Consider the following 23,302-nt stretch of genomic DNA (forward strand, 5'->3'; position numbering starts at 1 on the left):
TATTGCACTTAAACAAGCGGGTGTGCCAGTTCTAAATGCGTGCTACATCCATGATATGTCCAGAAAAAGCAGAGCAAGAGCATTTGCCAAGGCTGTAATTAATGTCCTTTTCTCATTTGGCCAAAAAGCAGTCCACCATAAAGTAATTGATATTGTTAATTTGACATTCTTCCCTTGACTTCCCTTAAACAGTGGCTGAAAACTTCACGTGAAATTAATATAGACACTTCTTACTATATTTCGAGTAGCAGTATCCAATTTATCTATGTGTATGTCAGGAAATAAGGGTCCCCGGTACCTTGAAGCACCAAGGTATGGTCAAGAACATCAGTTTAAGCTTGTCACTACAACTGCTTGTTGTAGGGTAACGCAATCAAAATGAATAAAACTTCTGACGTTTTCCTACCCATCTGCAACTAGGCCCAGACGCAGGGGCTGCAACTGGAAAGAAACTTCTAATGCTGCCTGGAAAAGTGGCCCATGAAGTGCTCAGGATCATGACAACAGTGAAGGGGGCTGACCCTCCCCCTTTTATGCAAATACGCAATTATTGGGCAGCCATAATACACCTATGAATGGAAATTGCATGTTTCTGAGTGAAAGCAACACCAAGAATTAGGTTCAATCTGAGTCAAGGCTGAGATAGTGGACTAGGACAGCAGCACCAAAGATGGAATGGAAAGACAGTCTTTTGTTGAGTTCCTTTAGTTATTTTTTGTTGTGTGTACCTCAGGAAGACTGCCAGGAGGAAGGCTGTTGGAGGAGAGAATCTAAAAAAAGCCAGTTTTGAGGTGTTCCAAGGTGTTAGAAAAAGGGCTATACATTACCACTGAACCAACTAAAAAGCATAATCTATTCCTCTAGTTCACTGTTTTCATTTATTAATTTGAAAGTACATTTTAAGTTGCTGCCTCAGCCACATGGAGAAAACAGCTTCAGAAACCCATGGGGCAGGGTATTTCTACTGCCCCAGCAGAGCCCTTTGGCACAAATGAAAGCCTCTGTTCCAATTACACTTTTCATACAGTTTTAGCTTCAAATTTATACACAACAACTTCTTCCAGACAATCAGAAACAAATAGCTTAAAAATTTGCATCACACAGCTTCAAACATCTGGGGAAGCTAAAAGCTGGAATCAAAATAGGGCAGAGCACGTTAATCCTGCTGTCCATGTGACACCACACAAAGCAAAAATGCAGATGAGTTTTGCACGTAACATGTTCCTGTCTTTGGGACCCCATTTCATTCTCTCTTCTTCCCTCCCTAGTGGAAACATGTTGGGAAAAGCTGGACACAGCACACTCAGAATATACGGTCTCGTAGTCTCTGATAGCTTTGGAGGTGGAGGTTTTTTTAGTGTGTGCTTCTGTCCTCTGTGGCCTGAGAACTTGCGACCCCATTTCTCTTTCCAAAACGGAATCTCATAAAAGTGTCAGTAGTAATTACACCGTAAAAGTCCACAATTCGAGCCTGTTTCTTTTCTGTACTCGTACTTGTTTCAGACAAGCATACAAAGGAATTACTCTAAATTTGCAGTGGCACTGTGGCAGAGTCAAGCCCTCAGATGCTTTAATCCTCTGCTATTTAACACTATGAAACTCAGACTGCCAAAGAGTACCAATGGGGGAACTCTGTCTATGCTTTGATGTCACGTTACCTATTTCTGGCTATAAAACATTTCCCTCTTGATTTTTCTAGCCTCGCATCAAATGTGCACAAAAAAGATAAACTTCCCAAGAGATTATTCCGACACGGGGTTGAACACACACTTAAGAAACTGCTTCATTTTGGCAGGTCCTGATATTGATGGGCTATGCAAGCCTAATGTCCAAACCATTTCTTTTCCTTTCTTTTCTATTCCTTTTGGGTTTTTTTTTTTAAACTCAGAATAACTCATTGTAAAAATTGGCTGCCAGCCTACCATTTGAAAGTGAAGAAAACATCTTGATTTAACATCTGAGCAGGGATTTTTTTTTTGTCATCTGTAAACAATTGGACCATATGTAGTGTGATGGGAAACATGAAGGCTGTGATAGAATATCATTTAAGGAACCTGGTGTTTAATTACTGCTCTTGATTAGCTGGAATAGAAATTAGCTTTAAATGTTTGGTTTACAATATCAATTTTAAAGGTATATAAAATAGTTCTCACTAAGTTTAAGTAGTAGACATCTGATGATTGCAGAGTTACTCTGATTATTTACAAGAATGAAAAATAAAGTTATAGATATTTCTGCCTTTAAAAGAGACACGTTGGTTCAAGGATAAAAGAAAAGAACACAGGCTTGCTCTCTATTTCTTGAGGAGTTCCTGAACTTTCCCTCAGATTAATCCAGTATCTATCTTTCTGTTTTCCGTTAGATCAACCAATAAATGTCATCGTCTAATAAGCTCTCTAAACCTATTCTCTTTTTTTCAGGAGATGATAGGTTCAAAACTAATGTAACATTATTAATATAGCAGGAGGGAAGTGTATGTCTCTTACACACCCAGAATTTACTGGTTTGTCATCAAAAGTCCCAACACATAACCTGCAACTTGTGTAAGATTTTCCCCAATCTTTCTTTGGAAATCAACACAGCTGCATTTTCCTATCAGCACAGAGAAACATAAAGGGAAACATCATCTGAAAGTCTGCTGCTCTCCTCCTTCTTACTCCAACCCTCCCCGAACCTGCAGGTAAGCCAAAGGCTCAGTCTGTGCAACAAACTCTCCTTACATCTGCCCAAGACTAAAGTTTCTTTTAACGTCAGATATGTCTCCAAAATACTGGAAAAAAAAAAAAAAAAAAAAAAAAGAAACAAAATGAGCTTCAAGACACCTGTCATTTTGGCTGAGAAGGAAAAGGAAAATCTTTCCTGTGTGTCAACATAGCAGTGACTTTATAAATACACGGTTCTGCTAAAGATGGAGAACCAAGCAGCAGCTGTAGTAATATTTTACTATAATTCTTGAAAGAAAGCACCAAGATTCCTTGCTGCATCTAGTCTAGCTTGGTAAAAGCAATGAGTGTATTTTGAGACTTAATATCTGGAACCCCCAAGATCTGGGTTACGTGTTCCTTTTGCAGTCAAAGTGGGGAAAATAGTCCCCACTTTGATTACTTTTGATTGTTCAGTAATGTGTATATTAAATATAAAACTGAGTTCCTGAGCCCTCCTCGTGGCCACGTTCCCATGTCAGAGAAATTCTGCACTCTGCTCTTAACCCAGAGCCAACAACCTATCCCCAGAATATCGGTTATGTCTCCCTGGCTATTTTGAGAGAATATTTTAGGCCCTGAGGCTACAATGGTTGGACATGACTGTTGTAGAGAATTCACTTAACTTCCTTTTGCTGAACTAACTGCCATCTCCATAGAAACAGAAAAAGAAAGACAGTTGGCAGCCAGCAACCAGAAGTTTAAAGAATTTATTCACACCAGTTTCAGCTGTATGCTATCACTTGAAATCTGGAAACGCTGGTCACTGGGAGGACCTTGTGCTGCACGTACAATATTTTAGGACATGGACAAGTCTGTATATCAGAAGAATACTTCAGAATTTTTTTTTAAAATAGCATTCCCTTAGTTCTGCTTATACTTAAACTTCCTGTCAAAAATGTATTATACTGTTGATATAAATGCTTTTAATAGCAGAGTCGGTAATGAGAGAGCTGAGCATTAAAGGTCAGAACAAAGAAGATTAAGACTGGGAATTTTAATCCTGGTCCTTGCACTGATGCATTGCGTGATACTGAGCAAACAGCACACATGGAACTGATCAAAATTTTTCTTACAGTTCCTTGCAAAAGTAAAAAATAACCTCATTTCAGAAACTTATAAAATAATAATTGTTGACAATGTCATTGACAACATCAGTTATCTTTCAAAAGTTTATTGCAATTTTTAAAATGGAAAAAGTTTCAAGAGCAGCTCAATTGAAATGTTTCAGACTGAATTTGGAGTAAATAAGACATTTTCATAAAACCCTGCAATGTTAAAAACAAAGAGGTGGGGTGAATCACCCTGTCACCCTAGAATGGGTTGCTTTTGAAAGGTTTAAAATTAAAACAATTTTTTTAATGAACATTAGCTTCATCTTTTCTCATTTTTCCCATATGAGAAGTGAGGCTAACAGCTGTGGAGATCACAGCTTACTGTCTCTCCTCACCCCTGCTAGATAGCTATGTGCTTTATATGTAGTCTATTGTGCTTCTTCCCACACAATTCTTCTCTCTCTCCGGGTTAGCAGATGGTCCAGAGTCCAGAGAGAACAGAGAGGGTTAGAACTAGTCACAACAAAGGCAGTTCAGATCCCATTATGAAAAAGAAGATAGAGAGTGAAAGGACAGAGATATAATCTAATTCTAAAGCAGAAGCTACCCTTTTAGATAGAAGAAAACAGGGGAAACAATACCCATCTTTCTAAACATCCATTTTCATACTTCAACAGAAAAAACAACAATGTCCCTACAATTTGCACAAGCTCTGATTTCTCCCACGAATGCTCTTCATTGGTTGTTTCTTACTCCTAAAATCATGTCACCCCACATGTTAACTCTTTTAACGTTAATGTTCTACTTTGAATAGAACTATTAGAAGCATCCCATATCACTGAAGAACCTTTTAGTGACCAAGAATTTGAACCTCTCACAAATTTTGAGGAAAGATTCAGAAGTGACAGAAATGCAGATTTTCACACTATCACTCGAAGTATCTATTTGCACCTATCTAGAGTGCCACACTGAATATATGTGCCTATACAGATATAGATATATTTTTCTTCTTTATTAAGATTTAAAAAACACCAAACCATAAATCAACTTACCCCCCCCCTATATTTTTATTTACATTATTTTAACAGAAATTTGAAAATAAACTCTATTGGTTCTGTCTTCCTTTGATTTGAATGATGTAGATATACACATGTTAATGTTAGGATTTGCCAATATCACAATCCTTGTTTCCCCTAATTAATGGCACCTTCTCAACCCACAGGCTGGAATTTATCCTAATGAGAAAATTGTACCTGTCTATAATCATTATTAGCATCGTTGACCTCAGATGACAGTGAAAATACAATTCCTTTTCCTTGGGGCCCCAGAAGAATACCAACTTATTTTTTCTTAAGTCCACAGTGAAATGCTGAAGTTAAAAAAAAAAAAAAGACATTGATAATCTAGAGAATTATGAACATCTGATCTTAACTCTTAAATTAGCCATATGTTGAGTCTCAACAGATTGACAGTACTTATTAACATGAATGTAAAGTTTTAATATTTTAAATCTGCATTTTATTAATATTTAATCCAGGGTCATAGGTAATGTCCATGTGTGTCAGATAGAAAGGAAAGAAGGAGGTATCACAGGAATCCAATTACTTCTGCTTCTAATTGCAAATGACTTTCAATATTGAGGCAATGTTCTTCTTCTGTGACCTTTAGTGCATATTCTAGACTTCATTAAACACCTTTTGTTCTTGTCAGTTCAGGTAAATCCCATCTTGTCCCGTTCCTCTGAAAGTATTCTGTCATCTGTTCATGATCCAACGAAAAATGATTGTGGCAAGAAATATACACGGAAGTGTTTAAGATATGTGCCACAATTTAATCTACATGCAGGACAAAACCAATTCTCTTATAAGTTTTTCTCGCACAAACGTTTTGCAATCTACATCAACCGTTATTGTCTTTGCAATCATAAATTTTTTCTAATTGTACACAGTTTATACATAAATATTGATTCCTGTGACTGCTTTACTCTGTACAGAACAGCCATAGATGTGAAGCTTAAGCAGTCTATGCCATTCATCCCACTAAACTCTCTGCTTTTTAACAGAAGAAACATTCATTGGTCTCAAATCTTAAGTTAAAAGTAGAGAATAAAGAGTTCAAGATTGGGCTAGTATCACGTGAAAAATTAAATTATATTTATTTCCTCATAAAGGAATCTTCATACTATGCAATGGTTAGTAGAAAGCATAGGTTAATATATAAAGTAATAAACAATAACAGTATAATAATTGTTGTAGTATAATGATGTTGCATAATAATCAAGTTCTAGACTGAGCACTGCCATTTTGCTAGCATTACACATACACAATTCATTACATGAATGGTGTCTGTTATAAACATAAAAGAAAATTAGAGCCTATTATATATTGTATATAAGTAATGAGATAATGTAAATAAATGAATTAAGAAACATTTAAAGAAATGGCTTTTATTCTCTCTGAAATTATGTTTTGTGAGTTTCTTTTCATGTTTTTCTTAGGAGTCTGCATCTGCAACACATGCACATATTTCGGCTTCTGTATTTATAGATGTGAAAGATACTGGGGAAACGGTAATTTTGGCTTATTTTCAAAGTTACATTCTTCCAAATGCATTATATTTTTATATTACAGATTGCCTTCTCATAATCACTTTTTGCATCCAACACTTCCAGTTGATCATTTATTGTGACCCAACTCAAAGTAAGTGAATCCAGACAGGTGACTGTCTTCTGAGAAACTCTGAGGAAGACAAACGTGGGTCTCCTTTTCTTTCATGTGCACAGCTGAAAAGGCACAGCGTTCAGAAGGGCCCCCCAAAGCCATCACAAGATTCAGATTTGTTTTACAAGAATTAAGTCAGCCTCCAGTTCAGGAGAAGCTCATTTTTATGAGTCAAGCTACACTGATGCAAAACAGTCTGCTTAAAATGAAACTCAGTTCTTTGAAAATGATACCGGAAGCTTTTATCTATAATCTTAGATTTATAAGGTTCTTGTCTAGTTTTCAAGGATAACTTAGGTACTTTGGATTTTATTTCACAAAATGTTACTGGGAAGGGTGTACCTTGAATGTAGGTGCAGATCTGGCTTTCTCCTTGAGTTTTATCCCCTTTGTTTTACATGGGCACCTTTTAAAATGCCATGAATCCAGGCTTTTTTTTTTTTTTTTTTTTTTTTTTTCATGCAGAAATATGAAACCTTTGTTACAAAAGAGGATTTTGAGTAGCCCTCCTCTTGCCAGACTCCAGCTGTAGAAACTGGTATTAAGTTAACAATACCAAACCCCAGAATTGGAACAGCTTCATCTTTTGGAACTGGTGGAAATGAAGGCTGCAGACAAAAAGGTTTAGCACTGTATGCATTTTATACTCCTTGCACTGGTGGCAATAAAAAAATACTGTAAAGGGATAATCTAGAAAGGGTAGTCACACTTATATTGTGTTACCTTGTCAGAGAAATGCCATACAAAATGACTTTCTCGCAGTTTGGGTTTGGCTGCCCTGGACCCTGATAGCTTCCTCCCTCATCCTTCACCACGAAGTCAACTTGACTCACAATACAAGGGCACCTCCTCCGTTTGGGTCCTCTCCATGCCTGAGCCGTTATTCCACTGCATCTTACGCATCTCCTGATGGGTGTTACCCTCAGCCCTGTGCAACCTTCAGCTGCAAACGCTGCTCTTCCCGCAACCTGCGGCAGGGCAGGCTCAGGCTGGGCTAAGTGGGGGAGTAAGGTCAAATGTGGGTAACATGATGCAGCAGTGACGTCATGTAGTTGGGTCTAAAATGGGTCTCTGATACTTTTACAGATTTTTTTGTCCTGTGATTTGAAAACTCAGTACTGATAATCACATCTTCACTTTTCTATAGAATAAGGATATTAAAGCCATCAAAAAAGAAATATGATATTAGTAATTGATATGCACAGGAAGAGCATATATATATATATTTTGCCATCTGTGAATATTAATGAAGCGTAAATCTAACACATTAAGTCATATTACCAAACCATATAAACAGGAGGAGTTTTAAAGTTCACCTAAAGGGCAAATTAGATTGGCATCTACTGTTATGTTCAGGTTAAATTCTTGAGCTTTTACAAATTCTGGGGTTGGGGGTTTATTTCCTTATTTTTATGTAATTGAATTTCTCCCAGTTTCCAGTACCAAAGGATTACACATTATTATTTTAAATAATCTTTGCAGACAAGCACTACATTTTCCCTTCAACCTATAAAACCCAAACATTACTGGCATAGTAAATATGTATGTTTCAGAGCAGGAAGAAAAGGAAAATGAATACCAGCTAGAATATTTACAATAAGAACTGTTTAAAGAAAAAATGTGTTTGATCTTTGGCAAGTTCCCTGACTTTGAACTGACACTAGACAAATGATTATGGAGAGAAGATTCATGAATAGCTACTCCTCCACTTTTGGGCTCTTACATTTGACTGTGCAGCCAGCATTCCTGACCAAGGAAGATCTTTGCTCCCACATATGTTACTAAGGTCAATTATTTTTGGTACATTAGGACAGAAAGGGGGGAGGGGGAGAAGGCCTTTCAAGCAACACGGCCTCAATTAATTTAAAACACATAGTAATGGGCTTTAAAACAACAGCATTTTAACCAGTGAGTTCATTAAACATTTTCTCAAATGCATAACCATTATTTTGCTTGGTCAGATGTTTTCTCAAAGGAGAGTTCATTCATTTTAACTGCTTAAAATATATGATGAATGAACCAATTTGCTTTTTTATTTACATTTTACCATGGATAATATTTTATTAAAAATACCACCACAGAGCAGCAGAGTACAGCTTTAATCAGTGTTTAGTTTTCAGGGCAAAGCTTTCTTTAAATGTAAAGAAAATAGAATATGTTAGGTTACGTTTGCAAATGAGCAAGCTCTGATATATAGATGCTACCATAATTAGTTTTGGAAATTGTTGTAGCATACACCTAAGATTATAAAATAATTATATGTGTGGTAAACCATTAGGTTAAAGGATATTCAGGGATATGGGTTATTGCTCTTGAATAGCAGTTTTGCCAGGACTGACTTCACCAACACAATGCAGACATCTTAGCAATGAGCTCAGTGTGTAAGGCTGTAAATAAATTTAAGAAACAATCGCAGAAAAATGAAGGAGGGACGGACTGCTGCAAAACAAATGTGATGTGGCAACTCATGTTATCTGTTGTAACAGATCTGGGTGAGCACATGTGTAACAGTTGGGGAATGAAGTACTCCAAGCACAGTTTCCCACATCAGATGTTTTCTGTAGGACTCTGGGCGGCTCACCTAACCCTTCTGAAACTTCATTACCTTTTAAAATTCCCATAGCAATATTCACCTGCCCACTGAAAGAGCTTTGAGAACCTCACAGAACTAACTATCAAAATATAATTTATAAGATTTCAAACATTACTGGGGGAGTGACAGGTAGGGGGAAAGCAAGAAGTGCTCTTTCACTACAAGGGAATCACATCTTAGCGTGCACGTGTAGCTTTGTGTATCCACACACGTGCAGGAGTTAAAGTGACAGCAGTACTCAAACAATTGCACTGACACCTCATCAACATTTGAGATTTACTGTCCAAAAACACTCCTGAATGACCTGCCCTGAAAACAGAGAACAGGACCATCACTCTGTGCATTTCACAACTCTACCATGTCCATTATCCCTTGTAAGCCAACACTTCACTAACACTTATTTCATTGTACCTCTCCTTTTATTTCTGCAAGGCGGTAAGTAAAAACACTGGCTCTGCAGCAACTCAAAACACCTCAGCTTGCACAACTTGGATTTTCACGCAGACATGTGAATGCGTTTTTTTTCTTAATGTAAATCTTTCCTGTAGTGTTGCTTTTAATAAATAGTGGTGAAGAATTGTTCTGGACAGAACAAAACTCAGTTCTTCCTTGGCTTGAGAGGTGGAGTCCCTCGTCTCAGTCTTTAAACAACACAGTCCTCTATGACCATTTGACTCAAACTAGATAAAGTTCCTGTGGAGATGAATGCCCTGTGTAAAGCTAAGTATAGCTCAGAGTTTCAGCAGGTGCATTTTAAGAGTGTACAGGGGATTTAAATGGGGGAACAGACCTTGTGTTGAGACTCCAGAAAGGGCTGAACTATACCTTACACATTAGGATACCTTGCAGACAGGAGAAGGAAGATCCTTGAAGCAAAAAAGAAATAAATACAAGTGTAAATGAACAGATCTAGCATTAAGACAGCCTACCAGAAATAACCACATCTGCAAAATCATGTTCCTGTGGTGTTCTCTCTATTTTGATGGCTAACTCCCTAGGTATCAAACTCCCTAGTTTGATAGCTAAATGACATGATGTACAAATAAGACGTACCTATTATGTTGTAGATGTTACAGTTAACAGCTGTCTGCTACTGGGACTGGACCTAACAAATATCAGGGTGGTCAAGTAAGTTAGATGGAATCTGGCAGGGACTCAAATAATAAATTAAACAATGCAGGAATAGATAATGTGGACATAATTACCTTTATTACACGGTAATAAGTTCTGGGAAGAGGTAAGATTATTGCAGAAATATGTTGTCCCTTTTGTAATTAAATTTTGAATGAACAGATTAGGTAAAACCCTATGCATTGTGTTGACATCGGGTGCTGATGAAACCCAGAAGTTACGACTTGCAGACTGGTATAAGAACGCTTCTGTATTAATCATGATTTTTGGCACTTCTGTGCATGAATTAGGGCAACGATGAACTACCACATTACTCATATTTATTAATATAAGGTTATGGGCCAGCCAAGAGACATCCAGTTGCTCTGATTTACCACACATTTTGATCTCTCTACTGGACCTTCCAAGCCTGCAAACCCCCTAAATTCCTAGACTACTTTCTGCAGCAGTTTCAGAGAAACATGGGGAATTTTGGTCAGGTCAGCAGCCTAAGCACAATTACTGGTATATTAGAGCGACCATTGAGTTTTTAATTGCTGTTACCTTGCTCCAACTGAGACACATCCACTGTGCCAAAGGCTGAGTAGACAGCTGATGTTTGTTACATGTATATCTGTAGACAAAAATAGCAGGCATAAAGAAGGAAAAGAAGGACGGGATTTCCACAGAAACTCATAGTAATGATAATAGGGATCGAGATTCTCCTCCAGATGGTCTAGAGTTTTAAAATACAGCTTCTAGTTTTCAAAGCACTGATGTGATCAAGTTACTCTTACCTTCAGGAAAAAGGAGGTGGCAAACACAGAGGGAAGCAGGATCAGGCTGAAACCTTTGAAGAAGCATGGTGCTGTGGTGAGCTGGGCACTTGAACAAGACATTATTCTTAAAACTCTCTTCAGGTTATGCATATAGTTCAAATGTATATATATATGTGTGTGATGTATACTTGGTGTACACACAGATATATTTTTGCCAGTGTTTGGGTACCTCTGATAAGTATTTGCTCCCCTTAAGCAAAGATGAAAAGTGGATTCTGAAAGGTCTATTTTTAATATTATTTTTAACTCTCTACCTTCAGACATCATTTCACTCCCTCTCTACTTAAGCAGAGACTTCTTACTTCTTTTATGTTTAATAATTCAGAGTATCATATTTATGTACTTCTTGAAGGCACCTTGAATTGCTTATCAAAAAAGGGGGAAAAAACCTCAGAGGAAAAAAAAATTTCAAGAACTAAGAAAAAAAATACCTTTCAGCTGAGAAGGGCAAGTGAACAGCAGCTTTGTTTGATCAGCATTTACTTTAAGAAAGCTGGCAGGCATCAAACCCCTGTTGTAGAGAGCTAATTATACAAGAGCAAGAACCATCATCCAGGAGGAGAGGGGCTGACCAACATGCATGGTTGTTGCACACAGTGCCAGAGACCAAGCAGAAATCATACTGCCCCCAAAGACTTCTATGAACATAAAACAAAAGAGATGTCAAGTTATTCTTTGGTGATTATGGAAATAATTGGGGCAGCTATCAAAAAACCGAGCAAAGGCTTTCAATAATTAGTCATATGAACAATATGATTCAATGTAAGAAAAATGTTGCTCTGTGTGGAGCCAGGCACCAGGATCGTATTCAGCTCCTGCAGGAAAACATCATGATCAACAGTATAAATGGCTAAAGATTAATCCAGCAGCAAAAAAGAAACAATCTGCAGATGCCGAACAGGCAGAGGTCAATGCAACCCTGTGGAAGGGTTTAATGCTGCCTCTGCAGCATAAGCTGTATATGGAGACTAATATATTTACATATAAACAGGATGACTACATGTAAAGATCACATAAGTAAATTTTATACATTATGCTGCAAATGTCATGCAGGAAATATACTCTCTGATTGATATGCAGAATGTTTGCCAGAACAGTGACAGCCAAAGTAAGTTCAAAGTCATAGGAAATGTTGTCATCAGCCTACTGTAAAAATGTACAATTGCTATTCTCTTTCTGCTTAAAGGTGACTACTACCATCTTTTTCCCTAGGCTACTTGTTCACTGTAGCTTATTATCATTACAAAGTATTATAATGGATTAGCTTTTCCATATTGTGTTCATATTGGGAAGGGCATGTTTCAGACAGCACACTGACAAGGTTTTTGAAAAGGCATTTATTCCCCCACTAAAAATTACCAGGCAGCTTGTTTTCAAGAATAAAAATCTCTAAATTGCATGCTTGCAAATTCCTCTTTCCCAATAATTCATTTAATATAAAGAAATCAGAAAGAAGAAGTGAGCAGTATCTAATTAATATCTCCTAATGCCCAACTAATGTCAAGCATGACTCCAATTTATAACCGAACTATATTTTTACATTGAAAAATTCAATTACATTTACTGACAGACTTTGAAATGCCACATTATTTATATTGGCAAACTTTGCAGTCTCTCAGTATATTTATTAACATTCTTTCCACAGAATAAAGTGTATATACAATACAGATCACTGCATTCTTCATTTTTTAATCTTTCAAAGTGATATGTACATCTGCTGGAGTAGGATGGAGCTGCCTTGTTGCCGGATATCCAAAAGACCAAATAGAGACAGCAGTTAATTTGCCCTCCCTTTGATTCTCCAGGCAGAACAAGGTAACCTTGACATTTCTTTTCCTTTTCTCCCTCCCTCCCTCTTTCCCTCTTTCCCTCATTCCCCTTCTCTCCTGCTCTTTCTCTCGCACACACCCCCACGCTGCACTCTCTGTGCACACATCAACAATTTTGAGCTGTGAAGAGGTTCAATTGCCACCTTAGTGACTCACTTATAATGCACAAATCATTTACTAGGATAGCTTGAGGACATGACAATGACAGAGAGACATCTGTTGGGTGGATGGGATGAAAAAAAAAAAAAAGGGGGGGAAAAAAAAGAAAAAAAAAAAAAAAAAGGAGGTTATTCACAGCTGGTACATTAGCCATGCTAGCCACTAGGCCACCACAGTGTCCTAGTCCTACAGCTTCACTCTCCTCCTTTCTGCCTGCTCCCTGCTGTCAGCTGCCAAAAGATATCTGTTCTCACCCTTTGCTGAATGAAAAGGTGCTAATGCATGACTTCAGGATATGTCAGAACATACAGTACTTACAAGTGTTTGGAGATGCAGCCAACCTGACCATGGGGAAAAGAAATGAGTAACTAAAGAGTGATTTTCTTGAAAAAGAATGACTAGAAAAATAGTGAGGGGGCTATTCCTTTTTCTAGCTGTGCCAGGCAGGACAGGTTTTTGTCTTCTTGATGCTCATCTGCATTTCTTGTAGAGTACTAAATATCCTACCAAATGTTCAAAAACTGGGCTGAGTTTTCTTTTGCCTACAATTTCTGCACTAACTGAACTTAAAAATACATCCCCAAAGGAAGAAGAAATACAGAATAGCTAGAAAACTGGCATTATAATAAACAGCTCTTAGAACTGATTTTTTCTTCTAATTTAAAGAGACAGAAAATAATAGATTGAGAGAGGTGTTTAAATAAACTGCAACTAAAAAACTTAGCTGTTAGTACAGCAAAAGTGCCAGAGAGCAACAGATACCCAGAGTATTCAGGCAGCAATCCCCTCTCCAGTTACACAAGGTCTGTGGTCTGTGCCCACTGGCACAAGCTCAAGGGGCAGAGGGGACCGATGCATATGTTCATCGTGCCAGCAGACTTCTGGAGGGTTTGTTTTCTCAAAGGAGTCTGCTGGTCAAGGTGGCATGGGGCAATTTTAAAGCCACTTTAAAACTCTGCAATACAAACCTTCAAGAAATTTGCAGTGTGGTATCTGTGGGGACAAATTCTGCACGGTAAAATAGCCATACCCTTGTTCACTTATTTACATAGCATGGCACCAGGAAAACCCCACAAACCTAACCAAAAGTTCTAGGGCAAGCAGAAAATACTGCTTTTTTTCTGCAGTCAGAGAAAGAGACTTTTTAATGACAATAAGGGGTTCTATTATTAAGCCCAGCAGATATGAAGGTCATGCAAACATTTCGAAAGATATTTAATGGCCATGCACTGAAGATCCCCTACAATACACACTCCTGAAATCAGCACACAGAATAAAGAAATGTCCCAAAGTGGCCCAGGCATACACTGGTCTTTCAGACCTGTCTAATACCTTGCACAGGCTCCTGGTAAGAGTTAAAAACCTCGGTGGTGTCCCTGGCTCACCTCTGAAATTGGTATTTCTGCAGTTGTCTGTGCATTGTGGGCTTGCTGTAGGAGAAAGAGAACAAGGCAGGGAGAAGGAAAGAGTCTCTTTCCTTACTTGAAGAGCAAAAACCAATTTTCTTGAAATGTTTCCTAGCCTTACCATTTTAAAATTCTAAAAGAAGGAATTATTTCCTGCCTTTGGTAGCAGTTCAATTACAGGTTTTTATCTTCCTGGAACTCTTGAGAAGACCAGCAAAAAATATATATTTTCTCTGGAAGAAGCAAAAATATTTCCCTATTCACTAGATACTCTAAGCTGCTACACGTTCAGTAACCTTGGAGCTTTTTTAAAATAGAGTAAAAAAAATCCTAACAGTCTAAATCAGTCCCAGACCCAGGTGGGCACAGCTCCCACCAACCCCCCTGTGAGTTGTACTTCTCTGAACTGTTCCTGAAATTCCTGTTTCTTTGCCAAGTTAGTCTGCATGTTCAAATTATCAGCAGTACAGACGCAACATGTATAGACATACACTCTTTTTGTTCATCTGATCATGTCACACTGCTCTTACAGCAGCAGTTGTCTATCTTCAAAAAATTTGGACTATCTGGACTGGAAATGTTTCTCCACCGATAGATAAATGGGACTCTTCAGATTTTTACTAAAATTTCCTTGATTTTGCTCATCATGTCCTATCTCAATAATATACACTGTGATTCAGAAGGGCAGATTTTTCTTCACTGGGAATTTTCTTATAAAAAAGGATATTTAAAGAATATTAATAAATGAAGTAAACAAAAAGGAACAAAATTTGGAGGTTTTGGGGGTTTTTTTTGAGCAGAGACTTTAACAGTATAAATAATGTTTCCTACTAAATATATGCAGCAGAAAAATGGGAAAGAACCTGATCCAATACTGGGGTTTTCAGAAAAGATTGATTCTAACATGGGCTTGGTTGGACTGATGAAAGGAATAATTTGTGTCAGATTCTTCCTGCCTATCTCCTTATATCCACTTTAAAGTTTTACACAAGCACTCTAGTGTCAACTAGCAAAAGTATGTATTTATAAAGTGATACTTCATAAATATAAGATAATGTTAGTATCCCCATGTTACAGAGACATAGAAATCAGTAATTTTCCTCTCCACTATTCATTAATACTAAAGAAATAAGAAATAGGACTGCCACTGGGCAAAATTAAAAATAAAAGAAAATATCTATTTTTCCACTCTTTTGATGACTTCCTTTCTGTCACATGCTGCCTATGTGTACAAGTCTATTTTCATGTCAATTTTTAGTTTCCTTTTAGTTGAGGGGATAGTTCAGTACTGTTCTATTTTTAATTCTTATCACAGTTAGCAGGGGAAGGGATATTTTCTTGTTCTTTAGATGTTTTAGCTCTTCTCTTTTCTCTTTTTTTAATCAATTTTTGTTTCACTTCAACAAAAATTCTACTGGCATAAACAACATAATGCACACAAGTGAATAGGGAAGTTCACTCTGGCCCTACATCACAGGCGAAATTTAATATAATAGTTGTACTTCAGGTCCTATTCGTGATAACAAATGACGTCAAATATTTATTAAAATTCAGAACCGATAGATCTTGCCAAAAAGAAATCTTGGCTGAAGAAAATGTCTTGAGTTTTGCTAGTCAGAACTTAGCTGGAGCACAGTGGTAAACTTGTCAAGAAGGCCAGAAAGTGCTGTTCACCAGTCCTGTGGTTAAAACACACAGAAATGAATCCTGATGACCAGAACTGGAGGTCATAGCTGCTGCACTCCAAGATACCAATTTCTGTTAGCAGTCTTTCACAATTTCCTTCTGCAGAGTCAATTGTCAGAGGCTGGGCTTCAAAGAGTAAGACCCTCAATTTCCTCTGTTTAAACACATTTTTTTTTGTGTCCAGTGAAGGTACTCTAGACGTTATGATGCAATACATCTCTCTAGGTGGAAGAATTAAATCGACATCCCAAATGCAATACCAAAATTCTGCTTTATGTGCAATTGAAAGCCAGAGATGAGCTCTGCAGCAATTTCAGTTAGCTTTATATAGTTCAGCGTTAGCTCCAGATGTTTCCAAGTAGTAGAAGCAATTAACATGCTGAACTGCCTGCTTTGGCACTGACACCCTCAACCCAAGCATCACTCCGTCTGTGTTTGCAGTTTCTTTGCACCTTCTAAACGTAAAAAAGCACGAAGTAGATTTAAGCCTTTAAGCTGATTGTTCTGGGAGGCTCAGAAATTAGCCAGTGACATCAAATCCTACTTACTGTGTTCACTGAAAACTCCCACCGTGAACATGGTCACATTAAAGAGGAATCAGCCTTTCTAGTGAGTGCTAACTTGAAGGAAAAATATCCAAGCAATAAGAATTAAATTTAATTTGTATTGGTCTTTTGTAGAATTCACTTTTCTGCTTGTTTTATTGTGGGGTCTATAAAGGTCACTGTATCCTCATGGTTAGCTGGCTTCAGGTGGCCAATGCCAGCATAAAAAAACCCCAAACAACTGTCAGGAGAAGCCATGGTATCCTACAGCCAAGGTTTTTCCTCTAGAGCTTTCTGTTTATTAAATTATACAGGGTCAGAATGAATTTCCTCCAGATGCCTGGTTTCTAATCCCAATACTGGCCTAATACTTTATTGTCTCCCTACAATGTAAAAAAGTTAGGCTTCCCCATCGGCTGCTTAAAAAAACCTCCAAATGCTTCTTTTCTTTATTTTCTTCAATTAGTTAAGGAGAACATTATGTCTCCATAAGAGTCTTCCATGACATCCAGAAAAGGAGGAAGATGGGCCAAGGTTTCAGCAATCAAGGTTCAGATGATGCTCTCTGAAGTGACATTTGGGTATATAACACTCTGAGCTTCAGAGCACCACAGTATTAGAGGGCAAAACAGCAAGAACATCATGGTACACGACTCTTTTGGGGCCATTTCACTACCTCATTGCAATAATTTCTGGAACACACTAGAAATGAATCGTCTGAGAGTAAATTTCCAGCTATAATGATGCAGTGCATTTGATTTTGACCAAGTCACTGTACATTCATTCCATTATGCAACTGATTAAGGTCTCTGTACAGGAAGCTTGTATGAATTTCAGTGGTGACCGGGTTTCTGTGCAAGTTCATTGCATCTGAAAAAGTTTTATCAACATTAAAGATATACTCCGTATAAACCAGATAGATTCTCCGAGTGTAACAATCAGCATCTTTTGACATTAGATTGTTTTGTCATGATCACTTACAATTTCTATCTCTGGAAAAGTTTCCTACAGAAACTCATCTCTCAACTCATACGATACAGAAGGTCTAGGCCAGAAGTTCATGTCAAAAGTAATGAGGTTTAAGAAAAGGCTCAGTTCAAATTGGATAAAACAAAATAAAAGGACACTTCTGAGCATGCATGAATAACTAATGCTAAGCAGTTAAGAAACTTTTAGATTAAAATGGGAGATACCCAATGAGTCTGGCTTCTTACAAGACTTGTTATTCCTGTAAAAATTGTAGACTGGATTGTTGTCTTGGACTTTAGGGTATCAAAATCTCATACTGCAAAGTTTTTAGATGTACTGTGTCCTACCACCCAGAAAACCAAACTCAGTGCTTGAGGTGGACAAATATTTGTACTAGAAGTTTAGAAGTTTGGCTCTAAACAAGACTAAGATTTCTGCATCAAGGACAATACCTTGGAACATCTTGAAAGACAAAACTGCTATTTCCTGTTAAGCCACCAGTACAGCCCCTGTTCCTCAGTAACTTTTCAGCCTTATGCTGTGTCTGCACTCAAAAAAGAAAAATATATATAAATATATTTTTATAATCATAGAAGAAATGTGGCTATCAATATTCACAGAATTTAAAAAATAAATTGACATTGAACGTTGGGGTTTTTCACCTATGATTTTCATCTTTCTATATGGCACACTCTGCTATCTGAAATTAAACATGTGTTCTCCTTTGGTTGAATAACAGCTTTGCAACTGGAACATAATTAACAATTTTGCTACTGACATTTTGAGGAGAAACATTTCATTAAATATCTCTGGTTCTAAGTAAGCCTAAAATCCAGGTTTTGGAGTGTAATCGAACAGGAATTAATTTTTTGATTCTGAGAAAATACAGTATTTAGGAAAAAATAAAACTCCCATCCTTAATCATACAAAAAGTAAACCTGTCAGAATTTGTTTAAAACAAATTGAAAATAATGATGGTAGTTTAAGTGAATTCAAATTTTTATAGTTAATTTTGTAATGTCATCTTTGAATTCTTATCACGTTTATGGGAGTTTTTAGCTATTTTAAGTGAAAACCTATATTTTTGTTCTATAAAATCATAAATGGGGTAGGTCAACAATTTCAAAACTCTTTTGTAATATCTACAAGAACACTGATAAAAAGATTTCAAAATATCGAAAAATCTGTTAAAAGTTTACACTTCCATAATTCTTGATTGATGAACCGACAGGTTTAGAACATTTTTTTTTTTTTTTTTTTTTTTTTTAGCTATGGCTCCAATCTTGACTGATTTTGGTGGGTTTTTTTTGTTTGCAAAGTATTGTACTTTATTTCTCTAAAGTATATGCTACAGCTACTTTTTCCTATATTAGTAAAATCCATTCCTATTGCATGCAAATGAAAATTCATCTTTGCATAGAAAATGGTGAGCATAAGATAGAAAGCCCAATTCCCAAGGTTTATGTAGTTCTCTTAGTCAACAAACATGCTGTCTCTTAGTGGAAGAATAACCAGTGGCAAAGTAGGGAAAGAACATTGTGTTTGATAAGAGTGTGAAAAATTCATTTAGAATCTCCAAATTTGTGCAATTCATTCAAAAACCACCAATCATTCCAGTTACAGAAATTAAGCTCTTAATTAAGTGAGAGTGTAGTCAACAGGAATGAAATGTTTTTATAATGCAATAAATGAAGATATTTCTTTCCCTTGCTCCCCCTCCACTTTTTTCTACCACTCTTGATCTTTAACTGAACTGCTTATTCTCTTTGCTCACACAGTCAACCTGATTTCTTTATAGATGCCACCTTCAGGTTAAATGGGAATGAGACTAATTAATTACCATGCTTGATTTTCGATCTTTAGTGTCTTCCAATGAAATATGATAACTGGCATTGATATATGGTTTGCTGGCTATATTAGCCACCTTTTTATTTCACTGTATCCTTTTATATTAATTACGCCTTTAACCTAATATTTTATTCATGTTTGAAGACTTTTTGCATTACTGTTTGTTCTCAATAATAAAAATAAAAAAATAAAGATTGGTTAAACTTCTTCAGCATCTCTGGGACAAACAAACAGGGCTGACCCCTTGAACAATTTCTGTCTACTGTCAGGAGGTATAAAAAATATCCCCACTTAAGAACTGAGGCCTCCCACCTTATTCAAAATAAAGATATGAACATACGCACAACAAAAATGCATAATGCCTTTATAATTCAAGAAGGCTGTGGATTTGATTCTTACAGATTATTTAGGATGTCAGAGAGATGCAGTTAAGATGTTTCATAAGCTTATACAGGAAAAGTGTTAGATAAGAATAATTTCTGATGATTTGGTTTCTCTGTTTTCATGCTGGTCTTGGTAATGGGTACAAATTCTTTTCCTAGTCAGCCAAAAAATGGAGAAAAATCCACAGTTTATGACTTCTCACCACTGTAAATCCCATCCATTCCAATAGGTGTGGAACCTTACTCAGGATTTGCAGAGCCCTGTTTGAAGGATGCTTGCAAGCCTTTATGAAGAGGATACAACAATAAGATTTTGCCTCCAAGTATTTTATTTGGGGATTTTTTTTTTATGTATTTATTTTTTCTCAGCATTGTTTGAAACCCAGTAGCAGAATCATGGAGTACTTTACTCATATAAAGTCACAACTACTAAAGCTTGCTACTGTGCAAGAAACAAAGAGTAAAATTGTGCCTGTCTTCGTGAGCTTGCACAAAGACCAGACGGTTGGCAATACAAAAGGAACTGACTGGTTGCACTATTTTCCAGCTTTTCAGGAAAAAATTATCTGTTATTTTGGTTGGTCAATTCAGGTAGTCTTTAGCCTGATTTGTTACAGATACAGGCTTGTGAGAGCACATTTTTTATTTGAGTGTACATACAGAGAGAGAGAGAAATAAAAAAGCACACTTAAAAATAATTATTTTCTAGCATCTTAATAAAAACAGGTGGAGAGAGGGATTAGGTATTCCAGATTTAGTTAAAGCTCATCAGGACTTGCACCTTTTGGAATAGCATGAACAATAGACTGCAAAATATAAATTTGTATGAAACAAGGCTCATTGACTCTGGTGCTTCTGAAACCAGTTATTCATGTGGTACCAAAATGCTCCTGGCCACCCTCTGCAGTTACCTCTGTATGAAAACTCTCCTCTGAAAATCTTACAACCTCAATAGGTTGAAAAGAGGATGAGAAGATGCATATTCTGAAAAGGAAAGGGCTGAAATCTAAGTGTGACAGTCACTTCTTCTCTAACTCCCATTTGTTTCCGCAGACTTTAGACATGAGGTGAGGAAAAGAGTGGTTTAACACGAGGGGACAGTAATTGCTTTCACAAATGCTTATTTTCTCTCCTCACCCTTGAAGAGGGATTTTATGAAACCGATAGAGAAGAAATAAGATCAAAACTACACTACTTTGCAGTAACGCCATACAAATATTCTCATCATAACTACTAATTACTGGTCAAGTCTATACACCAAGAAGCAGCACGTTTGCCTCTCTCCGTCCCTAAACTCTGGCACTAAAGTATAAAAACACCATTTAAAGCCTCTCTGCACCCAATCTCCTTCCCCTCTCTTTGGATGTGGCTGTTTTGCTTTGTGAACTATTATAAACATAACACTCAAACTTTCTTAGCAGCATCTGTTATTTTCAGTTAGAACTGAGTGAGAACAAATAAAAAGAATTTTCTATTGTCTTCAGATGAAAGAAGGTTTGTATGTGTGAGTTAGTACTGATGATTGCATGAATGCAGATGCAGTGTTACATTTGATTGGTAATTAAAGTCAAGTACCCCCAAGTTTAGGCAAAACCCAAATAGCTAATTACAGGTTTTACACTACAAAACAATTGTAGTATCAAAAGACCCCTCAGGGAAAATATAAATCTACAGGGATTTTTTTTTTTTTTTTTTTTTCCCCAAATCCTGTAGTCGATTCTCTGGGTTCTGTGGAAATGTAATTGGAAAGAGAGAGAAAGACAAAGACAGCTCTTCTGCTCAACTCTATCTGCTCTCATATTGCTGCTCCACTTCTCTTTATCTACCACCCAGTCACTTTCATGACACTAGGTTTTGGAAATTTAAAAACAACTACAGTCTCCAGTTCCTATCTTTTAGATCTGCTGTTTGCAGTCACTCCTACAACAAATGATAGAAGAGTGATGGAAATAACCAGCACTAGTCAAAGAGTAGGTGTTTTTCTTTCTCTTCCCCAGGACATCAAAATTTGCATTCCATTTTTGATAACTGATTGAGGAAAGAGGGACAGATGTTCCTCTGCCTACCTCCCTGTCTGATCTGGGTCCCTTTTGATTCATTTGGCCCAGTTTTTATTTCACTCTCATTATGTATACAGTGACACAGATCCTGGTCCTATGGAAATAGCAAATATTAAAGGATAGCTCTAGGATGCAAATTGTGTTCAGAGCCTGGCTGGACATAACAGTAAAATGAGCAGGCATAGGTCACCTGTTCCTTGCTTTGAAGCCCCTGTTTGACCTTGAAGTGTCTCCTTGGCTTCACTCTTCTTCCTTCAGTTTATGTTACTGGACTGCAGCAGGCTTTATCGATGCTCCTACTGCTTACCTGGCCCCTTCTCTTTTTCTGTAGCATAATCCCCAAGAATATGCAAGGGATACCTGTGCAGTAGTTAAGCTTCAAAACCAGACTTATTGCAAAGAAAAAATGAAAAATGAACAGTCCTCCTAATCTTACTATTTTTTTACACCTGCAACACAAATGAATGATAGATGTCAGTAAATGAAATTTCCTTTACTGATCAGTAATACAGACTTGATTCAATACTCTTATAGAGAGGGCCTTTTAAAAATTTAATGGCAAAATAATATTTTCTAAAGGTCCTACTTCTCCCTGAAAGCTAAAGTACCTTTGAGTCTTAAACACCCCAAAACCCCCAAAACAACAAGATTTCATAGTAAACTGCGATAGATATTTTGTGAATGCAAAAAATATTGTCCTTAAAAATTGATGAGCTGATGAAGACAAATCATTGAATTTAAAAATACATCACCTTGTTTACTTGTTTCAAAGTGCTTTGGGTTTTCCTCTTATCCAGAACTTCTAAAAAGCGTTTTGTGGCCAGATGTTAAACTTGGAATTAGGATGTTTTCACACTTTTCTTTCCAATGATATCATTCTTCATATGTGCTACCAAACAGATTAATTAAAATACTTCTCCCCCCACCCCACCCCCAATTTAATATTAAATAAAACTTCCTCTGGGTGCTTTATCTGGAAGTATAATTGAATTAGCATGTTAAAAAATAAACCTTCCATAAAGCAATGACTTTTTTCCTTACCATTACGAAAGCTTCAGCAGATATTATTGTACTTAACCAAGGAGGAACTTGTCCATATTCCCTATGATGGGCTTCGCTGTGGCTTGTGTTGTGAAGCATGGTGCTAAAGGGATATAGGTTTAGCTAATACAAAATGGAAAAATAATGTGAATTGTCTTTGTAGGTATCATTTCTAACATGACTGAAAATGCTACAAAATATGGTTCATAAGGTTATATGGCATATACTAATCATTTATGATGATACAGAAGTTAAAACACAACACGTCATGATGTGTGCAATGCAATGAATTTGAGATGGCAGCTTAGCTTAGTGGACAGACTACAAAAACCAGAAAAACTTTTGGGAGGGTTTGAG

Source organism: Strix aluco, chromosome Z, assembly GCF_031877795.1.
Source record: "Strix aluco isolate bStrAlu1 chromosome Z, bStrAlu1.hap1, whole genome shotgun sequence".
NCBI classification, from domain to species: domain Eukaryota; kingdom Metazoa; phylum Chordata; class Aves; order Strigiformes; family Strigidae; genus Strix; species Strix aluco.